Raw genomic sequence first — 12,553 nt, 5'->3', positions numbered from 1 at the left:
CTCGTACTACTTCTTGTACTCATACTACTTCTTGTACTCGTACTACTTCTTGTACTCGTACTACTTCTTGTACTCGTACTATCGTACTACTTCTTGTACTCATACTACTTCTTGTACTCGTACTACTTCTTGTACTCGTACTACTTCTTGTACTCGTACTACTTCTTGTACTCGTACTACTTCTTGTACTCGTACTACTTCTTGTACTCGTACTACTTCTTGTACTCATACTACTTATCGTATGTTCGATATTTATCGCTAATGTACCAACATCAGCATTAGGAGATGGAGGGCAGTTAATCTCAAGTTTTTATCAAAGAAAAACCTGAAATCACGAGGATAAGTGATATATAGTTATGGGGCAATCTATTCTTCAGCTGAAGTAGCAGCAGTTTATAAATGCTCAAACATTTTGAAAAATGTTTACTTTATTGAATCAAACAATTTTTTCCCGTAATCGAGCAAGAATGGCTGATAATATATTTTCCTGCATAAAGAAATCAACATGATAGTTATGCCTATAAAGCTAACATGGTATGAAGTAATATATAAATGGAAATATAGCGACGTTGATGCTAGCATATTTCGGAACAATAGCTTGAGCAATAATATATCAAACCTAGTAATATTATACCGTCCAACCGGAGTACGCGTGTCAGTACGTATTTAGGAAAATGATATATGTGTATGTGGCTGAAAATATGTTCACATTTACATAGATTGTGTTCAGTTAAACATTTATTACGAACTCCATATGGATAATGAAGACTGTGCTATGTTGTCAGTTTGCTAACTCGGTTATGCAACGCAAACATAATGTCCTGACGATTTCCATTGACTAGCGTAAAAAAAAAAACTTTGTCTTCACTATTATGGAAATGATGCCGAATTAGGTGGTCTTTATTTTAGATTCTGCAGGTATGTATGATTAATAAACAAATAATATTGTTTTTCACAGTATACTGAATGAAGTTGCATTTAAAAATAAAATACTTTAGAGTTCCTTGGTATACTTAAATTTGCTAAATTTACCATTGGCTCTTCTCATCTTCACCTTAAATTAGTATATTACGTCTTTTCGACATGACAATTTACATCAAATTACGTATTCATGAATGAAACATTATATCACAAGAACGTGCAGAAATCCGATGTTATCAATATATCTCACCTTGAAAACAATGAAGTCAGTAAGGATAACTCTGATTGATATACTGGCATCTCCTATTCCTTTGTAGAGCAGGTTAACCTGTAGCGAAATGGATTTAAAGTATGTAACATCTGTTTGCAATTTACGATATCAGCAGGATCAGGTACAAAACATTTTTAATTCTTCTTGTGAAATGGACAAGTCTAACTTGCAGGATTAGGTTCGGTGTTGAGACAGCTTCTACATTTTGTGAAGAAAATTCGGTATTTCTCAACACATTGAAGTTAATTATTACCACAAGTTTGAACATAATGAAGAGGTAGCAAATACATGAACTTACGCAGTCTTATAAGGACCTTAACGTTGCTTTTCCTCAGTGTGGCGTATTTCAAGAGTAGACTGAATAAAGTGGGACTTTTTACAGATGGATATGAGTAACATTGTAACGACGTATATGTGAAACATAGATCAACACATACCGGTGAAACTTCAATCAAATGCGATCATCCCAAAGAATGCTTTCACAATCAGAAGGAGATTGCGTACATCCTTCTTGCTCAAACATCGTTCCATTCCAAATCACCATCGTGTTTACCAATGATTTAATATGCAAATTAACGAATCTCTAATGGTCTCGTTGGTTAAGATTTCATTACTTTGCATTCATACTTGTCAACCGGTTTCAAATTCGTCACTTACGCCATTCATAATGTGTGAGAAGGATTGCCTGATGTTTTTCATCACTTTACGACGTTTCTCTGTGGGATTAAGTATGGGTACCATCGATGAATAGCTGCAATTAGAGATGCAAACTATATCTTATATATGTGAGCCAGTGTTTCTAAATGCTTGTGGATGCTTTGTGTATGATAAAGAAAGTGTATCAAATCCCTGTCTCCGGAAGAGCAAAAACATTTAAATTCATAATAAATTATTGCGACGATACTTGTCGACTGTTGCAACATTATTCGGATTCGAAGATACAGACGTTTAGTTCAATTTCGTATAAAAAAAAACAAAGGCACAATTTATCTTTTAACCAGTTTAGCTCATAACAGGATATCGATAGAAACATTTCTTGTTATCATTAGACGATCTATATATATATATATATATATATATATATATATATATATATATATATATATATATATATATATATATATATAACTAATACTATCATACGGGTTAGATAATTTTAATTCGTAAATCACTGAGATTCGAACCCAGATCCGCGATTAAACGGCACCCGTCTCTTCGAATGTACACACGAGCCTATATTCCTTCACGACTATGCACGCATCACCGATAAATATAATGGTAATCAGTCGGTGTTATATGTACTCGTGTGTAGCTGACACAGTCGCATGACGACCTAGTAAGTAATTAGCATATATATGCACAGTCATTTAGAATTTCCGTTATGTCTGGTGTATATTTAAAATTGTATGTATATATATATGTATATATATATATATATATATATATATATATATATATATATATATATATATATATATATATATATATATATATATATATACATTTTCATGTGTGTCAGGGATTGATTGGTATAAGTGCAATAAGCTAACAACGAACAGTTGAAACATAATAAATGTTAAGGATTAATTACTGTAGAAACCGCCATGTAAGCTTTTGCGAACATAACCTTATTATGTTTGTTTTTGTTTGTCTCCTCTATGTTTTGTATTTGCATTTGAAAAAGAATCATTAATGAGTCAAAAGCGCGCAGCGGCTAGTTATATACTAGTTACGCACCGTTCGTTGTCACTTTATTGTACATATATATATATATATATATATATATATATATATATATATATATATATATATATATATATATATATATATATATATATATATACACACAGGCAGAGAGAGAGAGAGAGACATAGAGAGAAAGAGACAGAGACAGAGAGAGATACAAATGGCTAGAGTATCGAATATTAATTCGAAGAGTTTGCGCACAAGTTCCATAGCCCCGAATCTATCATTACGGCAACATTGACATGGTAGAAGTTCTTTAGCTGGCGAATTGCATCTGTTGATGTAACATGCAATGAGAAATCATGTTCATGATATTTAGCATGAGCCCTTACTAGGAAACTGTTTATATAACGAAGGTGTGTATTTATTTATGCTTGCAAAACTTTTATTGAAAAATAGTATATTCTATAATAATGTATATTTTCAAATGACACGCAATGCTTAAAAAACATTAATTTATACCACAATAAAACTTAACTTATAATTTCCAACCGGATTTATATAACCGATTGCACGTGTTTTACTTCCTAAATTGCACGATATTTGCTGTTTTTTTGTATTATATTGAATCTCACCTGTTGCAGCTCTCTTATGTGAAGCTGAAACATTTCGGGATGATAACTTAGCTTCCGTGGGATGAAACTGGTATTCCTTATCTTGCCCTTCAAAACGTCGGAGAAGAGCCTTAAGTTTATGTTTTACATCTTCCTCTTTCACGTGTACTGCATCTGCAGGACGAAAAGTATTTGTTAACAACTACGATCGTGAGGTACATTCTCTTTTTTTCCCCTGCAGTTTGTACATGTTATCCACCTTTAGAGGAAAACATAATCGACAAAGTATTAAACGAGAAATGACTGTTTTAATGATAATTTCTTTCTGCAACTTTAGCGATAATATTTCTAATTTCAAATCAAGAGCGAACATAAATATAATACTGACAGAAGGATATGAAGTAACCATGGCTTAATCGAAACTGTGACGGAGAACATGTATCGCCAGACACAGAATATAGTTATATGTGTGTGTGTTGTTTTATTATGCTGTAATAAAGTATTGGTGTTCATAAAAAAATAACACCAGCGTGATAACACTAACATGGAAAGAATAATTATGCGTATATATGCAACAGATAAAGCAAAACTTGCACACCTTTAACCTCGGGAAAGATATCTCTCTGAATCAATGACAGGTTCTTTAGAACGTATTGTTTGCCAAGACGACCCTTTATTTGCAACAAGTTTCTTGATTTAACATCATTTGCCGCAGGTAGAAGTTCGTACGCTGTGTCTCGTATTCGTATATATCCATTCTGGAATTATACGTGTTACTATATAATCAAAATATCAGTCAGATTGTGTTTTTACTACGGTACGCGACCTATTCGTTTTCTGACCACTCTAGAATATAAAAGTGGTATATAATAGCATTATATCTATATATTTGTTACAGCAAAATTGGTACGTGCTACATTATGAAATCATAATTTGATATGAAATACAATATATATATATATATATATATATATATATATATATATATATATATATATATATATATATATATATATATATGGCTTTATTGTTTGTTTTGTATAGACTTAGTTTTAACGATTTATGATTCTCAAAGAGACAATGTAAACTATGTGCGCTTTCTCGAATGACAAAAGGGGTTTAGAGGTATTCAAATATATTAAACGGTATTTGAAAAAAGATCTACTGGATATGCATGATTATGGAAGCGGGTAAATACGTACAAAAGCGAACGCAATCATACCATATTAGCTGTACAAAAACAACGTGCATACACGATTATAAACTTCATGCGATGTTTAGGAAAGTCTAATACTTCGTAATATAAATGTTGTGTTATTGTATGAAAAGTCTAGTTCTCTGGTAATTGAAGTGTTTTATATATATATATATATATATATATATATATATATATATATATATATATATATATATATACACATAACATGTTTACATTAATTTGAAAATTTGTTCCAATATAATATTATTCATAAATGAACGTAAATGAAATAAGTTTATCTGACCAGGAATACATTGTCTATATCACGACATGAACATTTCTCTGACTGCATATAGGGCAGCTCTATGTATTAAGATTATTGAGGGAACCTCCTCTGACATTCTTGAAATGGATAAATAATTTAATGCAACGAGACACAGAGGGACACAATTATAATTCACTCCAGGGAAACCAAACTAGCAATCCAAACTAGGAACTATCATTGTGTACATTACAATATCGGACGCATTTCAAGAAATGTCAGGGATACAGCTTCTTATACAATTGTATATGTGGACGTTAGCAAATTCGTTTAAATGGTTTATATTCAGCGCCCTCAAACCGGGAGTTCACTATATTGTGCGCTTTAGCGCATCACAAGTTTATGCTTGATTCAGTTAAGCATTCTTTTATGAAATCATCTTAACCCTACCTTATTAAGGTTGGCTAATATATGTATATGGTACACATTTTATCAATACCGGAAGTTCATTATTAAATAAATAAACCACATTTTAGGTCACATTTGCCACAAGCTACAGGAATATCATTAGATGACACTCTATTTTACTTGCAATACTATGTCACTATTTAAATGTTTGGCAAAGTTTTAGTTTTTCTAACACGTGTGACATTTTTGTTCAGGAAAGTATTTTATTTCGGCATGCAATCCTGAGGTATAAAACCGAGAGTCATAACTTAGTATCTGGTCCATTTTCAACGAAACAATACAACATGCGCGCATTAGATATTTGCATACCGCTATATTATCTGTTTTGGCTGACATTAAATAAATTATACGACAAAATCTTGGCTGAGATTTGGCATACAAAATTACGTTCCAGCTTTCCCTTATAAATAATAGAGTAGATAGCGTTATCAAGATAAATGTATGTATGTGGAGATCTCATGATCCGTTGTCGTAGGTTGTTTTCGTTTGTCTGCTGGCATTTTTTCCACTTCTAATTTGTATGTCTACAATACAAAGGTTGGATCTGTATTCGTTTGGTTACATGATAAGATGATGCTGATCGAACACGCTTTTATATGTAACTGCCGTAAGATAAACACGCGGCAAAAAGCAGATAGAGATTAGATGTGGTCGCTGTTAATATTTAACAGGTGTGAGTGTTCGGTTATGCAGTTGTCTTAGGAACTGGAGTTAGCTACACATTGTATTTGTGAACACAGCAAATTGAATTCAATCAATAGGCATGAGGACCATACGTTTTATCGGAAATATATTTCTAATTGAGGCCGCATGTGCTGCATATTGTCTGTGTATTATAATATATTACTATACTTACGATGATTCTTTCACACTGTGTATCGGATTGTTTGACACATCTGACAGTTATGATTGCCCCATTTTCCATGTCCTGGTAATACGACACATCCTGTTTAAATAGATACGTTGAAATGTAAATTATAAGGTACTAAAACAGGTACGAATGTATTTGCATTTTATACGTTTAAGTGCGTATGTAAATAGTTACACATCTCCGTTGAACTAACTTAGAAGTTTAAAGAGCTGTTTTAATTTGTAATAATTTTCGTAGACAATTTGTCGGTATAAATGAATTGAAATGATTACGTTTAATGTGCTTGGTCTTAAGCTGGATTGACAAACACGTAAATTGGATCCCAAACCACTGATTTATTTCAGTAGGCACGACGGTCGTAAATGCTTTGGTTATGAGTATGAGTTTGTGTGTGTGTGTGTGTGTGTGTGTGTGAAACTGTGCCGGTCACACGTTCAGTGTTGCATCATATTATCAGGACGTGGATGCCCAACATCTCAACTAATATTGTACTTTTAATGTCTGTTATCTGCTTGTGATAGTATGCCTTGCACTTATGTTGTCATGTGGTTACACTTTACCAACTGCACATGGATTTTATAATGACTTGAATTTAACTTGACTAAAATATCTTGCAATATGTTATGTCTAATGAATGATTCAACTGGTTTCTAAGGAATTGTAATTTTCATCAGCAAACAGGGCTAAATTGTCGTTAAGAGCTTTTAAAAAACATAAGCTGTGAAATGTGAGTATAAAGGTTATTCTTTCCGCGTTAAGATTTATTCGCATTTTAAAGACATGTTTACATGGATGGTTTCTAAAAGTCTTTTTACAGATTCATATATTATATCATTGTTATTATCTTGGGTTAGCTGTCTTCTTTTCTCGGAATAAGTTATTTGCTCTCGGAATATGTTCCAACATTTAAGTGCTTAAATCTGTCCGATGTTGGCTGAATTCATTGAGTAGCATTTAGATGGAACAGATGATTGGTGAATATATTTCCTACTGGATTAAGTATATTTATGTTTGGGACAAGTTTAGTTGAAATATTGGTGTCAGATAATTGATACGCGAATTTAATAGTATTATTTCAAATATATTGTTTTATTTTAACCTTACCTTACCTTGTTTCCATTTGTGTTTCATCACCATCCAAGAAAACTACCAATTGTTACGTGCTATCACTTACACATATATGGATATAAGGTGACTAAGTTAATCATCAAGCCTGCTAAGCATATATGGAGATAGTTATTGGCACTGTCCTCAAACCTACTGAGTTTTATAAGTAAATCCGTGTGCATTTTGAGTAATTCTGCGAGTGGTGTTTTTAACCATGTAGTTTTCCAGGTTTTTCGAGATGGTTTTGTTCTGGCATCATGTACAAAAGTTATAAAAAGGTATGTAACTCTAGAGAAACAAACACTGATTTGGTTAATGTTCCTCTGATTGCATTATTTTTACCCCCAGTTTGTGTTTATAAATATATAGACACTCACACATTGACATACACGACCATGCATCCATAAAGTTATGTATATTTAATTTGTATTGTTTGTGGTAATTTCTCCATGATTGTATTTTGTGCGTGTGTCTGTGTTCTGTACTTGATGTATGTCCTAAATGACTTGAATAGTCCCACAGCATATAGACTTGATTTGATAACAACAATATGCCTAGCTATCAACGATAGACCGCTCCGGTGGCCTAGTGGTTAGAGCGTCCGCCTCGGAATCGGGAGTTCGTGGTCACACGAAATACTTTTTCAAAACATGCTAGTGGCAGCTGCCTCGCTAGGCGCTCAGCATAAAGATGTTAGTGTTAGGACTGGTCGGCCTGAAGTCTGGACAATGTGACAGGGTGGGACATCATGCTGCATGTCTGTGGCATGATGACCCAGTGCTAAGCATCAATATAAATTGACACAGAGCAGACATCATAGCGATATGACTGAAACTGTGTTAAACCTAGGTTAAAAATCCTAACCTCTCACATACACAGCTACTAAGCATAAAGGTTATCATTAATGGAGGTAAACATGCTTATTTGTATATACATGTATGACATTAGTTTCGCCTGGAAGTTTATAATCATTTCGACTGTTTTATATTTTTTGTTAATGCTGCTTATTCAAAGTTACCAATTCCAACCGTAACAATGTGAAGTCTGTCTGATTCTTCCGTAAGTTTTTATTTGACCAAATTTCTTCATTTACTTTGTATGTTGTAATCACACAAAGCTTTTTAATACTCCTGCACAACACATTAATTTGGAATAATGGTGAATCAATTTATTGGTAAGAATATTATGGCATTATTAATAATCAAATTTCGATTGGCAATTTCAATATTGGACTTTCTTTGGAACATCACAGGAAATCATATTGTGGAACGTAATGCATATGCGCATGCTACATAACTATTTATAATAATGTACATTCTGTCTTTATAATTTTTAGCTTAGGTAAATACACTAGTTATTGATTGTTGCTATCTTAGTTGATTATGGCTCTTCGCTGTTTTGTAGTTTGAGACTAAACCGGGAGTCTTCTCATCAATATTTTGGTATGGTGTTGGCCTTTTTAGATTTTAAACACCTATCCACATTAAGGAACACCTGGTATTTAAATATTTAAAACACTTTTAAAAGATTACACTAGTCATATAATTTCTTCCTATTTAACTTTTCTAAAATTATGATACAAACTTATGTGCTTTATTAGTAACTAACGCATCAATGCTATATTGTTATGGACCATCCTATTATGCTATGTTTTGTTCTCTCCAAGACCGACACTCGCTAATTTGCCGCTCGCTGCGTTGTATTTCACGTAAACAATATGGATATAATACATGGGTTCCTGTATGTGATTAGCGTATCATTGTATTCTAGGCACTTGCTTTGCCCAGAACAATTGCCTCTCAATAAATAAATGGCAGTATTTAGCGCGGTATGTCCATGTGACAGGTCAGTGATCTTGTACCTGAAATAAGGACGATACTATAAGCGGTCCATGTAGTAGAGAGGACTCTAGCCAGTTCTAGGATGATCTCTAACATTCAACCAGACATCGAGTCTATTCTAAAAGCCAAAACTATTGTACACCTGTAAATTGTTTTATCCTCGGTATTTCTACCACGGCGGCTATGGATCCGCTGACTCCAACATTGATAAAGCGATTTTGCTATACATTTGATAAAGCAATTTATTGTCCCGTGCGATAAATACATGTTTGCACAACGCAACATGCACATCTGCTAGTGGTCGTGCGATCTTTAGTGATGCAGGAAGATTTACACCTCGCCATTATCACGACATGTCCGACCATCAGGTACGAATTATTTGTTACTTAACCTCGTTATGAAAATACCCTAATATGGCAAGTTATAACTGGTCACTGGTGATCAGCAACGTTATAACGTTTTGCGAGAACACAATGAGGCCGCCAAAGAAATAACTTCAGAAGATAAATCTCCTAAAGATATAATTGTTGAATTCAGCAGCAACATTGATGACGTGAAGTTAGTTAAACATCTCAGCGTACATGTTATTAGTCTTTTTGTGTGCGATGTCGTTCTGGAGCGATAATCTAACCACGCAAAATCAATTATCGAAGCAACCATACAGTCATCGACGTTATATATAGGACACATATAAATCAGTGATAAACTTGTGGGACGATATTAAATATTATATATTAATACTAAGCATTTACAGACAGCTTAATATATATAAACGGTACGTATGAAAACGATTTTACACGGATTTGGTGCAAATCGTGAAGAATAACCTATCACTGAATAATTTGCTTATTTTTCCGCGAAAAAAGACTGGTAGAAAACAGTGACACCGACATTATAGGAAAATAATAAAGCGTTACAACGTCAAACTGAAGTTGGTCAAGCTCCACAAACAGATGACCACTCTCTGTCTGCATTTCTAAACAGACTGAAAAATTGAAACTAACACGTTGATGAGGAGTGTATGTTACTAGTATGCTAGTCGGAATGACAATAGGTTTATCGATTATTATAAAGTTATTCTAATAGCTAAATCAATCGCTGAGGTTCAACAAATGATTGAAAATCATCAATCATCTGCGCAGAAATCTTGATTATTCAACACTAATAGTGAATGATGTACGTGACTGCATCAAAACAGCTTCTGAGGTAATTAATAACCTTGAGCAGAGACTACCACGTTTAGCTGCATGTGGAAAAGGGACCTGGAAGAAAATAAGGCAATACAAGTATTTCACTTTTTTATCTGAATTCACATATAAGTATCCAGTGTCAATACAAATGAAACAATGTCATATTTTAAGTAAACATTACTCGCTCGCTATCCGCTGACGCAGGGGTTTGAAAGAAAAGGTCATTACTGTTCACTCTTTTTTTGACTGAGTGTCAACAAATCATCTACGTTGACATTTATAATGTACTATAAGGTTATTGTTATCCTTTTCGACAAGTTCGTTTCACCTGTTTCGCTCGTCGCCTCATGGTATGGTATGTCTCATAATTATTTTCTAGTGCCTAGTGTTAGTGTTGCTCTTAAATCAACGTTGGACTCGGGCATATGTGTTTGCTAACCTGCCAAAGTCGTCGAAGTATTTAGTTTTGTTCACCTTTATGTTTTATATATGGAGTGAAGATTAAATATCATCATTTGGACATTTATGGCTATCATATTATGATGTTTATTTTATATCTATATTTTGTACATTCATGTATTAATATCATGGACACTGGGGAAATATACCTACATAGTCCACTTTAGCAATTGTTGCAATCATTCCTGTCTATATCTACATGTAAGAAAATTGTGAATATGATGTAACTGTAAGTATCTCGTAAAGATTCCGTTTTCATTTATAATATATATATATATATATATATATATATATATATATATATATATATATATATATATATATATATATATGTATATATATATATATATATATATATATATATATATATATATATATATATATATATATATATATATATATATATATCTTTGTTTCTAAATAGCTATCGATGTTTGTCAACTGTCCAGTAGGCTTACATTAAAACATTCGCGTCGCCCTAGTCACGGCTGGTATAATCTTTATAAAATGGCGTAAGGGTATGTCTTTAATTTCTGTACCTCTCAAAAACTAGCTGCGTTTATGATGCCTAACCGTACAATATTGTAACTAAGTATATAATTTTAAAAAACAGTTGTTTTTCTATAAATGTAGCTCACATCTAAGAAAAACTGCGAAACGTTTGTTATTAGCATCACACAGTATATATATATATATATATATATATATATATATATATATATATATATATATATATATATATATACCTCTTACGAGTGAATCTCCAAGTCTTCTTGTAATCCCTGTATTAATACATTGCATAGGTATGTTTTAAGCCAATTTTATTTTTCTTTTCACATGCTTCAGGACGAATAAATCATATAAATATGTAACTTTTTGTTGCTTACAAATAACACTACGTTCACACATTTCAGTCTTGTACGCTCTCGTTGATCATAACACTATTGGAATTGATATTTAAAGCAAATACGTTTCTAATTTGCTTTAATGTTTAAAAGAACGTTTGCCTTCAAATATTATATATGCGTTATTGTTACATTTAGAACTTATTTTAACTATCTGATTATTTTATATATTATATGTCAAAACTTGTATAATGTTTCAGACTATGAACACTATCATATGCTCAAGTGATTCGTTATCATTTGCATGACTATTTTTGTGATCTCTGTTTGTGTAAGGCATTCCTTACACAAGAGTTAGAATCACGAACATTTAATGTCAGTTTCGATCATAACAAACATAATTATTTGTACATTCGTTACTTATTGTATAAAAATGTTTAATGATGACATCCGATGCGGTTAGTTTTATATTTTTTCGTTACGATTTTCATTGACTAGTGGAAAAAAAAATTATACTGTTACAGTAACTCTTTCAAAGCTTACCTCTGTTTCGAACGTTGGTGCTCTCACAAGAACGGATTCACCGTCGTTCAATTTGTGTGCAAAATAGAAGTCAGCATTTGGATTAATATCTTGGTTCCTCCTCAGATTTAAGGTCAGGGTTTCTGATCTGCGCCTTAGATTAAATGCCAACTCATTAGGCAGGTTCGTATCACTGTACGTACGCTTGTCGGTCTGGGATCTAGTAGTTATGTCCTTAAGCCAAACAGTTTCCAACGTTGCGAGCGCTGATAAAACGGAGATAAGAACATTTGTAGGA

General features: G+C 32.9%; 1 long non-coding RNA gene across 1 annotated transcript; it reads right to left on the bottom strand.

The window, feature by feature from the left end:
• Positions 1-1,195: 1,195 nt before the first annotated feature.
• Positions 1,196-3,217, bottom strand: LOC149791997 (uncharacterized). The gene is made up of 3 exons (XR_016423248.1): positions 3,140-3,217; positions 1,850-1,943; positions 1,196-1,249 (listed from the first exon to the last, which is right to left on the bottom strand). It is a non-coding gene; the product is annotated as an uncharacterized LOC149791997 (long non-coding RNA).
• Between the last annotated feature and the right edge of the window lie 9,336 nt (positions 3,218-12,553).

Source organism: Sinohyriopsis cumingii, chromosome 9, assembly GCF_028554795.1.
Source record: "Sinohyriopsis cumingii isolate HCF-2022 chromosome 9, ASM2855479v2, whole genome shotgun sequence".
In the NCBI taxonomy this organism is placed as follows: Eukaryota; Metazoa; Mollusca; class Bivalvia; order Unionida; family Unionidae; genus Sinohyriopsis; species Sinohyriopsis cumingii.
The sequence above is the reverse complement of the archived record's forward strand: the minus strand, read 5'-3'. Positions and strand labels throughout refer to the sequence as shown.